Here is a 12497-nt window from a genome sequence, read left to right as displayed (position 1 = left end):
CCTATGATTTTTAATATTATTAAATATATTGGCTAGTCACTTTGACAAAGTCAGCTCATAAATGTGACTTTTAATGTTCTCATATTAACATTGGAAAAATTTTGATAAATGAAAAATTTAAAAAAAATTTTATTACTGTAGACTTTTTTTTAGTATTGATTCTAATAAAGTATTCATAAATTTAGTGAAATAAATGACACACATTTAAAAAGTTAAAAAACTTTTTTTTTTTTAAGAGCACGAGTAGGGGAGAGGGGCATAGGGAGAGAGTGACAGTTTTTTTGTGTGTTTATTTATTTATTTTGAGACAGAGAATGTGAGCAGAGGAGGGGCAGAGAGAAAGAGAGGGAGAGAGAGAATCCCAAGCAGGCTCCATACTGTCCACACAGAGCCAGATGCAGGGCTCGAACTCACAAACTGTGAGATCATGACCTGAGCTGAAATACAGTCAGACACTCAACTGACTGAGCCACCCAGGTGCCCCTGAGAGAGAGAGAGAGAGAATATGTTAAGCAGGCTGCATGCTAGGTGTGGAGCCTGAGGTGGGGCTTGATCCCCTGGGGTCATGACCTGAGCCAAAATCAAGAGTTTGGACGCTCAACCAACTGAGCCACACAGGTGCCCCAATAAACTTTTTTTTTGAGCAGTTTCAGTTTTACAGAAAAACTGAGCAGAAACTACAGAGTTCCCATATATCTATTCATTCTTTGAAGGATATAAATTTTTTTCCCAAGGTATTCCACTATATACAATGTTATACACATAACAAACAACTTTACATCTCTGAACCGAATACGTACTGTAAGAGGAAAACCATACACTGCTAAAAATCATTTTACTCTAACCTAAGGTTTCTCATCAGCACTATTAACATTTTAGGCCAGATAATTCTTGGGTGGGGGGGTGTCTCTTCTGTGCATTGTAAATGTCTATTAGCAGCATCCCTGATCTCTACCCATTAGATGCCAATAATACCAGTTGTGACCACCAAAAATGTATCCAAACATTGCCAATGTTCCTTGGGAGGCACATTGTTCTCCAGTTGAGAACCACTGCTCTAACCAATTTGTGGTGTTTTAGGATTTGCTGTATTTTTTTAGGTGGGGGTCAGATTTAAGGGGCCTTTAGTTCAAGGAGTTGTGTAGAGAGAGTTAGAATCTTCCCTTCCACTTGGGGGCATAGGCAGTATAATAGTTTTACTGAGCTTCAGTTTCCTTAACTGTGGATAGGTAAAATATTACCTAACTGAAAGGTTGTTTTGATAGTTGATTGAGATAAATTATATAAAAAACTTTGGTTAATTTTAAATGTTGTGCTATCTTGTTTGAGTTTATTCTTTGGAATGTATAGAAAACCCATTTCAGAGTTCTTATTTCTGTGGTCAAGGCTATCATAGTTTGGGATCTACTATTTATGGACTTGAAGAGTATTATTACCGTGGGTAGACAAAAACTTTAAATGTTCGGTGAAAACTCATTTATGAGGTCAGTTGTGTTTTGACTCTTTGTGGTGCTCTAATTAGATTGTCACTATATTCAAATGTAGTAGTTTAGTGATCTCCTGTATTCTTTCAGCGACTTTGAGCTTCTCAAATTGAGGATAGCCAATCACATTGTCCTTCAAAGTTTTTGTCCTCATATCTGAAATCCTGCCAATTGTGACAGCTGGTGTGTCAGCTCCAATAGAGGAAGCTAGCCTCTGTCAGCATGTACTTGGTCCACTAAAGACTTCTAAAAACTTTGCACAGTTTACAACAAATGTCCACTTCTCATTGCTACTTTGTAGAATTATAAAACCTTGTTCATTAGTGATGAAATCTTATCTGTAATAATTAAGCTTATTCTTATTGTTCTACCTCTGCAGAAAATTTGCAAAGACTTTGAGAAGACAGGAAAATTATCAGAAAGACATTGCCATTATACTGTAAGTATTGCTTTGAAAAACAAATGTAAGTTAAGAATATTTTAAGTATCCAGTTGTTCCAGGGGAAAATATGTTAGGCAAAGATATTATATGTAAAATATAGAGCAGGATATATTATAATCTTATTAATAATTTATAAGAACTAATCCAATGCAGTCTTTTAAAAATTGAAAATGTGTTTTTATGTATTGAGATGAGGATTTTACCAATACCATTGAAAAATATTTCTAATTCTAACAAGGATTGATCTAGTTTATGTACATTTGCTTATTTAAAACTATCAGAATCCAGAAAATCATTGTAGTTTTGTAGGCTTGTGATTTGTTTGGGTGACTTATTGTTTAGGTTATTTTGCAGAATTATTTATTTGCTGATTTATTTATGTATTTCATTATTTATTTATTTGATTATTTAGTAAATTATTTATCTGATGAATTATTAATACATCTTCATGACATGCTTTAAATTATTTATAACTTAATTTTGAGTTTATTGCTTTTAGAGGCTGCATTGTTACTGACTAGTTTTGATTTTTTTCTTTGCGGTTCTTTAAAATTAAAGTATTAGCTCTAAGGCAAAAGTGTATTCATTGCAATGGCCATGGGTTTTTCTTTCTTTTTTTTTTTTTTAAGTAATTTATGGTAGAGATGAAATTCCAGTTATGCTTTGTTTAGCTCTAAATTTACCTGTTTAGGGTTACTGATGATAGAATGTTTATGTGTTGTGTACATACTCATTGTAGAGTCACTTACAAATTAATGATATAGCCTATAGTATGTAAACTGAGGTTGAACATGTAAACCTCAGTCCACATTATCCTTTGTATCTCTAAAGGACAGGTCTGCATTTCTTACTTGCTTTAGAATCATGAATAGAGTCTTATTTTATTTTAGTGGCAAATCTATTTTACTACTGGGATATTTTTAGGAAAGTTCAGAGAAATGAAGTCCCACTTAGATTTGGATCCCTGAGATATAAATTTGACTGATGAAGCCTTTGTTTTTTTAAGTTATCATTATATGTGTATTTGGCAAACAGCATGATGTTGGTATAGATTTTTATATCAGTCATAGTGACATATTTATTTCATATCATATCTCTTAATGGAAAGTTTTATACCACTTTATTTTAATGAACTAAAATGGACAAGGGCCTTTATAAATGCAAGCTATAATTTCTCTGACTTGAGCTAATAATTCTCTTTTGTAAAGTTTCTATTTTTAACCAGATAAGGTATTTCTTCTTTTGTCTGATTCTATTTCATAAGGTAGTGCAGTTATTAGGGCTCTCTTATTGAATAGGTTTAATGAATAGGTTAAGTAGTTGTTTGGTAAAACAGTGTTGTGTGCAGAACTAGGTCTTCTGTGTTTGCTTGTAGTGAACTACTGTGTACTTTACAATTTTAACATTTCAGAGAGAGGCAGCATTGTACAATTCAAGTTAGAATTTCTTATTTTGAAATATTGAGTATATGAATGTTTAATTGGGATATTGCTTTAGTATCTTCATATACTTGTCTTAAAGGAAGTGGTTTCATTTGATTTCTATACATGGATTTAAAAATGTGAGGCGTCTGGGTGGCTCAGTCGGTTGAGCGACCGACTTCGGCTCAGGTCACAATCTCAAGGTTTGTGAGTTTGAGCCCCGCGTCGGGCTCTGTGCTGACAGCTCGGAGCCTGGAGCCTGCTTTGGATTCTGTGTCTCCGTCTCTCTCTGCCCCTCCCCCACTCATGCTCTGTCTCTCTCTGTCTCAGAAATAAATAAACATTTAAAAAAAATTTAAAAAAAATGTGCGTATTATACATATCCGTGACTTCTGTTTTGGAGATGAACAACCACAAACACTGTCAGATACGGAATTTTATTTCAAAATGCACTTCAGTATGCCACTGTGGACTTCTTTTGAAGAAGAAAGCCACCTTCTCCAATGTTGAATAAGATCTACTATGTGAGTTGTCATGATAATATTCCCAGCCACACTGTTAATACTTATTTGTGGAGTATTAGCTGTGTTACCAAGTGGTCTTCATTGGAAAATAAACGTGTGTGCACACACATGCACACACATGGGAAGTTTTCTCCTGACATCAAAATAATTTTTTAGGATTTGTTTTTAGAAGGAGACATTAATGGAGATTGTCATAATAATAGCTAGCATTTATTGAGCACTTATGTGCAGGTACGGTGCTTATATCTTTTACATGGATTTTTTGTTTTTCACAGTGAGATAAGTACAGTTATTGTCTTCATTTTATGAATGAGGAAACAGATACTTGGAGGTGTTAAGTAACTTGCTCATTGCCACCTACCTGCTAATAAGCGTTGGTGCTGGGATTAGGACTCACTGAGTCTGACTCTTCAGGGTCTTTCTTAGCCCATTACGATTTGCTTGTATAGTTGGTATTAAGCAGGTTTTTTTGTGGCGTGTTTTTTTTTTTTTTTTTGGACTTGTTTTAGAGAATGTAGTTATTTATCTCTGATAGGTTTAACTTGCTAAGTATATTCATTTTGTGTTACACTTGGACATCTTTTTTATTTAAAAAAATTTTTTTTAATGTTTACTTATTTTTGAGAGAGAGAGTGTGCACGTGCGAGCACGTGTGAGCAGGGGAGGGGCAGAGGGAGAGGGAGACACAGAATCCAAAGCAGGCTCCAGGCTCTGAGAACACTTGGACATCTTTAAACAGGAGGAAGAACTTGAGCTTCTTGAATTTTCTGATTTGATTCTTCTTGTAATCCTGTATAGTGGACCAGAATTATGTAAAGAAGAATTTGTGCCTCAGGGAGATTGTATGGTTTACCTTGTAGATGTCCAACACTCAGATCTTTTTGACTTTAAGCCCAAGGCTATTTCCAGGGCTCTCTTAGGTCAAATTGGATTTCTTTATTTAAAAAATGGTATCGTCAGGGTTAGATACATATATATTGTTGAAAGAATGATTAAGAGTCTGATGTGTAAGCTTTTATAAGAATGACCACAAACGTACTATTAAATTAACTCTAAATATAGTGTTTTATATACAGTTAAGCATTTTAACACGTACATAAAAAGAATGAGAAAATAACCAATTGTGATTTTAAACACTTAAATGTAATTATTTAAAAGATTCTACAGAGCCTCCAGGAGAAAGGAAAAATGTTGTCAATTTGGTGTGAGACTAAGAGAACAGGATCTTTCTAACTCTATTTGCTACCTGAAAACAAAGGGCAGTCTTTCTCACCTTGGGTCTGAAGCACACAAAGAACCTCAGAAAGCAGATGAGCTAGAGTTAGATAGCAGTAGAGTTTGGGTGATGTTGGTATGAGTGCCCTAAGTAGCTGCATTTGTATGAACAGCAGGGTACTGTGTGAATCACTCAAAGTTTTAAGTTGGGGTTTTCAAATAAATAATTAATATTACATCATAAAATGCCCCAAACCTATGAGTTAGTTAATATGAAATACTGTAATAGCTAGGATGGCCATATAATTTACCTTCCAATTTAGGACCCGCCATTACTAGTGTGGTAGTAATATCTCACATGCCTATTGAGTAATTCCTAATAGCCTTATGTAACATCTATTTAAGAGGAATCTTAATTCACATACACTATCTTTAAAATGTTTGATTTTATGATCAAACTTCTTTTGCTAGTATTTATGTTTTTGTTAGCTATACATAGCAGTTTGTGGCTATGACTTTTATAAAGTGTGACTCATGGTGTTTCACAGCTTATGGAACCTATTTTCAAGGTGAAAGTAAAGAGGTGTTGCTTTTGGGAACAGAAAGATGAGGATAGCAAAGTTGCTCATGGTATAGTAGAGAGTTCTAAAGGTTCTCTTGATGTCATACATTACAGGATATTCTGTGATCATTTTGCCTTGTAAATCTTTTAATTGGTGGCATATTTAACGTTGTACTGAAAATGAATTCTATTTGTTACACCTTCAGAATTTATAATTTTATGTTTGATGATCCAATGGTTCCCGGCTGCCCCCCCCCCCTGCCCCCAAAAAAAGCCCCACCATGTTACATGTCGTATATATTGATATGTTGGCAGTTTGGCCAAAATATCTTTGAAAACCACTGTTTTTTTCCTTGGTGAAATGTTGTATAGGAAAATAGGAATCTCTAGAAAAGGGTGGTTTTTTGTAGTTTTCTTTTTAATTCCCTATTGACAGATATTTATCTAAAATGGCATATTACATTATTAAAGTCATAACTAGATTATTAAAAGTTCCAGTTTATTTGCATTTATAGATGATTTGTTAAGTTGAACCAGGTAACCACACTGGCATATTTGTGTTTGAATATATAGTTAAAAAAAAATTCTTGTGCAATAATTCTTACTCATTCATATGTATAATATTAGAACCCTTTTCATTCAGAAAAGCCTATTATGCCTAGTAACAAAGGAGGAGCTTCCTTATATTCTGCCTTGAGTTTGTCACAGTATAAAGTACTTTGTAAAATACTACTGTAGTTCTAAGAGTAATAATATAACTTCTGTGTTGGCTCTGAGAGAAGCTCCTTTATAATTGTGACAAGTGAAAGTACAGCCAAAGGTCACGTTGAACACAAAATTTCTTTCACACCTCGTCCGTTTTGTGGATAGCATGTGAAGTAGTGTGGGTCCCTGCACTGATATTTTAAGAGAGCAACCCAAGGTTGTTCCCGTGGAAATGTTTCAAATACCTTTCTCCCTAACCTCCCATGCGGTTGCTAAATTTGGCATGAATGTATATTTGAATCCTGGACTAATTAAATGGAACCTTATTAAATTTAAAGTTTGCAAAATAAAAAAGGGGACTCTTAGTAAGGATTTCTTGGGGCACCAAATAATACTGATATATGAGTCTTTAATACTGAATATTATGAATGCAGTGTCTTGGTGTTGATGTTGCTCAGTGAAACTGTGAACCCCAAACAACATAGCAACAACAAAAACAGAAAGTAAAATCCACACAAATGTAGTTATAGAAGCATGGCATGCCTATACGTGTACAGTTTATTGATTATATCATATTTGTGACTTTAATTTGGTTAAGTAAAAGTTGGAATATTAAAAAGATTATAGGAAAACTTTCTATTAAAAATTATATAAAGGGGATATACATATGATCCAGGTTGGTTATCAAATCTGTTTAACTCCTTCTCTTTACACAACATCAAAAAATATAGGTCACAGAAAGGATATTTGGAAGAGGATAAAATTGGCAGGTTACAGTTTTTAGTATAATTGATAAAAGTGTTTCTTTTTGTTTTTGGAACATTTTTTTAAAGTTGTTTTTCCTACTGCAGTATGCTCTTTCCTATGATTCTTCCAGAATAATGATTTAGAAGGAAGAGTGGTGCTCCTTCAGAAGAGAAATTTTGGAAATTAGTAGAGATGTTTTTGTTTGTCACAATGATTGTGGGAGTGTTTCTGGCATTTAATGGATGTGGATCCGGGATGCTATGTATCCTATAGTGCATGGGACCGTCTCAGACTACAGAATATTGTCCTGAGTACCACATAACTTTTGAGTGGCTGCTTGCTTAAATTATCTTTAAAGATAAAGCAATAATGCTTTCGTGTGTAATGATACAAATTTTTATAAGATTAGTTACATGAAAGATCTGATAATGTGGGGGAAATTTGTGTGGGGAGGCTTAAGTAGAATAAAGAAATCGTCTTAAAATTCTATGTAATTTACTTCACACATTCTTTCCACATCCTGATTTATATATAGCATTTAATATATATATATATATATATATATATATATATATATATATATATATATATGGCATTTCTAACTAGAAATTTAGTTGTAAAGTTTTCAGTTCAGTAATGCAGTTTACTGGAGGCTCAAGAATACTGATTGCAAATATGTAAGAAGATATTTAAGGTTTTTGTAACAACAAACTAAATTTTAAATTAATGGATCTCATTGAATTTTATTAGTTAATATGAATTATATAAAGATATTTCGTGATTGCCATCCTAAATATTAAAATTTCATTTTTTAGAATAATTATGAGTTAAAATTATATTTAAAAATTGTTTATTTTTATGTTGCCTAGTCTTCGGTACTACTCTGATATCATCTCTAGTAGTTTATTATATAACTTCTCTGTAACTTTTTATGTTACATTTCCTTACTCGCTCTATTTACTATTTTCTCTTTTAGGAAGATACAGCCTCTATCTATTGCATTTTTTTTAACTATCTTTTTTTTTTAAGTTTATTTATTTGGAGAGAGAGAGAGAGAGAGCGCTCTAGCAGGGGAGGGGCAGAGAGAGGGAGAGAGAGAATCCCAAGCAGGCTCCATGCTGTCAGCACAGAGCCTTGAGTAGGGCTCGATATCACAAACCATGAGATCATGACCTGAGCCAAAATCAAGAGTTGGATACTTAACCTACTGAGCCACCCAAACGCCCCATCTATCATATTTTTAAGTACTAGAGACTTAATGTATATGTCTTGACAGTGTGGTAGCATTCCTGGGATATATTGTAATTGCACTGTACCACATCTTAGCATAGGTAATTGTTTGACACTGCACTTAAAAGTAAAATCCAGGTCAGTTGCACTAACAACCACGTTTCATAATTTTTTCCATTTCAACAGTGTATGATTTGTTTTGGCATTTTAGTTATTATTTCATTTAAGCTTCACATTAGATTAATTTTGTCTGCAATCACTTACCTCAACACTGATTTTCATTCTGGAGTTCTCCTATGCTACTTACTCTTTCTTCATTTTTTCCTATAGTTTTTGTAGAGAATGACTTGTTCTTTCATCTCTTTGATCCAAACTTATTTATTTATTATATATAGATGCAAATATGTGACTTTTATTCTCTCTTCTTAAGTAGCTATGCCTAAGCACTTATTTAATAAAATATGTATTTTGATATAAATTACTTTTATTTTTCATTAATATTATGATTATGGAATTAGTATTGGTTAAAAAAATTCTGTGTGTAGTTATATTTTATTATCTCTGTACTTCATTTCAGGATAGTACAGGGAATGAAAGGGGTATGGGATCTGGTGGGATTGAGAACCACTGTTGTAGAAATGTGTGCTTATTCCTTGTAGCTCTTCCAACTCATGTGCTTAAAGGATTCTTCTAGCATAAATTGGAGCTTCTATCAAAACCAACAATTTGGAGTGCCTGGGTGGCTCAGTTGATTGAGGGTCCAACTTGATTTTGGCTCAGGTCATGATCACAGGGTCTTGGGGCTGGCCCCACATTGGGCTCCATGCTCAGCATGGAGCCCGCTTTGGACTGTCTGTCTCTGTCTCTCTCTCTCTCTCTCTCTCTCTGTCTCTGTCCCCTGCCCACTCCCCTCCCCCCCATTAAAAAACAGGGGAGCTTGGGTGGCTCAGTTGGTTAAGCATCTGACTTTGGCTCAGGTCATGACGTTATGGTTTATGAGCTTGGGCCCCACATCAGGCGAACTCAAGTCCCTCAGTTACTCATGCGCTCTCTCTCCCTCTCTCAAATAAATAAATAAATAAATAAATAAATAAATAAACAAATCCCAACAATTCATGTAGAAATTAAAATTTCAGCCTAAACACTCTTCTAATTAGGAATATAGGGACTTATTCTGATTTCTTTGATATTTTATAAATGAAAATTAGTTGCATATGAAGTATGTGTAATAGATTGAAAGATGAGATTTTATTTTGTCTATAAGATACCCAAACAGAGTGGGCACAGTTTTTCACATAAAATTTGAAAAATTACTAATGCTAATTAATCAGTTTTGGGGGGGGGGGATTCTGAAATTAATGAGTGATATACTGATTTGACAACCATATTGAACTGTTGCTTATGTCTCTAAATCATTCTCTTGCTTCATGAAAGCTATACTGTTACATTTTGTTATTGGTTTTGTAAATGAAACATAATTATAAAATATTCTAGTTAAACCCTGTCAGGAGTGAAAATGTCTTTGTATGCATTTCGGTATAGATACATGATTTCGTTTATCTTCAAAGTGATACTGTTTTACACTGCACGTGAGCATAACAGTAGAGATGAATGTGTAGCAGTTTGGCAGTCATTTGATACTGGTTTAATGTAGATACTCAATCTGAAGACTAATGGCCATTGCCATGGGGTTTCCCTCCAATCTTACAGGCATCTTTGCCTAGGCAAAGAATACTTGCTTCTAATTGCTTCCTCTAGTATAGTTTGCTATGGGTACTATTGAGCTTCCATTTTCATTCATGTTGTGAAGTATTGAGGTGATCTAGAAGGTCAAGAATTTTTTTTAAGTTTGTTTATTTTAAGAGAGAGAGCGCGTGCATATGTGTGCACGCATGAGCCAGGGAGGGGCAGAGAGAATCACAAACAAGCTCCACGCCCAGCTCGGAGACTGACACAAGGCTCAGTCCCACAAACGTGAGATCATGACCTGAGACAAAACCAAGAGTAAGATGCTTAACTGACTGAGCCACCCAGGCACCCCTAGAAGGTCAAGGATTTGATATCCTCTGAGGTTGGATAGCTTTGCTCTGGTCTCTCTCTGCAGATTGCAACTCATTGCCTTTTTTCTGGCTTAACTTCCTTATTATATGGACATAGATCTTAGGAAAGGTTAAAATGGCTTCATTTTATTCTCAGACTTGATTAATAGTTTGGTTGGGTATAGAATTTTAGGTTGTAGATAGTTTATTTTAGAATTTTGAAGGCTTTGTTTTACAGCATTCAGTGTTGCTACCAAGAAGTTCATTGTCTTTTTTCCCCTCCCTCTACATTGTTTTCTTCTGTGCATGACCTGTTTTTATTATTCTGAAAGCTTTTAAGATCTTTATCTTTGTGTTTTTATGATGATGTGTTTTGGAATGGGTTTTATTCATTGTTTATACTGGGACTTCAGAGGACCTTTTCATTCCGGAAGCAAGTGTTTTCCAGTTGGGGGAAATTACCTTCAATTAATTTATTCTTACTGCTTGTTAGTTTTTTTCTAGTTCTCTTATTTGCAGATTTGCCACCAGGGTAGTAGAGGTGGCATGTGTGAGACTGGATGTTATTGTACTGTGGATAAAATAGTTTGCTTCTCCTTGCTATCTTTTGTGAAAAGTTCTCTTATGAGTTACTTCCTTTAATATGTTACTTCTCTATTTTTCAATAATTTGAGATCTTTTTGGGGTTTTATGAGGGAAAGGAAATAAGCCTATGTGTTAATCTTTGTTGACTCAATCTTTCTATGTGCCGTTCACTGCTTACCTCTTTTCCTGGTTAACTTATCCTGCAAGATGCAGCTCTAAAAAGCTTTCTCTGATTTCTCAGTGATGTCAGCTCACTTCCTACAAACATTTGTAGAGCACTTACTGTATCATGTTGTAATTATTATTTTATTGGTTATCTTTGTAATAAAAATAAGAGTTGTACTATCTTTACCAATATTTCTGTACAAAAATAGTATTTCCTAAATGAATGAAAGCATAAATAAAATATAGAAATGAGATAGGGGCACCTGAGTGGCTCAGTCAGTTGAGCATCTAACTCTTGATTTGGGCTTAGGTCATAATCCCAGGATCTTGGGATCGAGCCCTGTGTCAGGCTCTGTGCTAAGTGTGGAGCCTGCTTTAGATTCTCTCTCTCCCTCTGCTCCTCTCCCCTATTCGTTCTGTCTCTCTCTCTCTCTCAAAAAAAATTTTTTTTTTAAATGGAGTGCCTGAGTGACTCAGTCAGTTAAGCTTCTGACACTTGGTTTCAGCTCAGGTCATGGTCTCACCCTTTTGTGAGATTGAGCCCCATGTTGGGCTCAGAGCTAATAGCAGGGAGCCTGCTTGGGATTCTCTCTTCCTCTCTCTCTGCCCCTCCCCCATTTGCATGCATGTGCATGCTGTCTCTCTCTCCCTCTCTCTCTCTGTCTCTCTCTCAAAATAAAAAGAAAAGAAATGAGATAGATAATAGGTAGAAACAGTACAGTTTTGTCAGAAGAATTACAGTTATTTCTTCTTTTAATCCTATTTAATTAATGTTTGAATAAAAACTAAAACTTGGTAGATATTTACTTTTAGTAAAATATTAATACCGTTTGTGTCCTCAAAGTAATGTCTTTATATTGAAGCTAACGTACCAAGTAGTCATGAGAATTTCAGTGTAAGAGAGCATCTTTCTTAATGAATTTAATTAGGAATTAAGCTATAAGATATTAAAAAAAAGCAACTAGCGAAGAGTTATATATTAAGGAGAGTACAATGAAATCATAGGAAAGAGGCAAGAATGGAGAAAAACTCTTGTCTTTTTGGTTAACATAGAATTCTAATAATTCCACATAATAAAATTGAAAATTCTAAGAAAACAAAATATATTAGTTTTGTGAAAACTTTCTGTATCCACAGACAAAAGGAAAACATCTGCATTAGCACAAGATTTTGTTAAAGGATCTTCATCACTCTCTTGAATTTAAGTTTCACCATCAGAATGACCTGTTGTCTCTTTGTGGGAAATTTTCCTTTGTTCATAATTTTGTTTTGTTTTATCAATTTAACTTTAATGGTAGGAAATAAAGTTTTGAACTATTTGACTCATGACTCCTGTTTCCATATAAGTTAAAATAAATCAATCAGGAAATATGTATTG

The 12497-nt window shown here is 34.3% G+C and overlaps 1 protein-coding gene across 9 annotated transcripts in view; it reads left to right on the top strand.

Moving 5' to 3' along the window:
- TBC1D5 (TBC1 domain family member 5) overlaps positions 1–12497 on the top strand; it is a 537979-nt gene that overhangs the window by 40693 nt on the left and 484789 nt on the right. For all 9 annotated transcript variants that reach the window (XM_042955445.1, XM_042955444.1, XM_042955443.1 and 6 more), the window contains exon 2: positions 1864–1923. The gene's annotated coding sequence lies outside the window, so the exon portion shown is untranslated. The remainder of the gene's footprint in view (positions 1–1863; positions 1924–12497) is intronic.

This window comes from Panthera leo, chromosome C2 (assembly GCF_018350215.1).
Source record: "Panthera leo isolate Ple1 chromosome C2, P.leo_Ple1_pat1.1, whole genome shotgun sequence".
Taxonomy (NCBI): domain Eukaryota; kingdom Metazoa; phylum Chordata; class Mammalia; order Carnivora; family Felidae; genus Panthera; species Panthera leo.
Note: the sequence above shows the minus strand (reverse complement) of the source record. Positions and strands in the feature narration are given on the sequence as shown.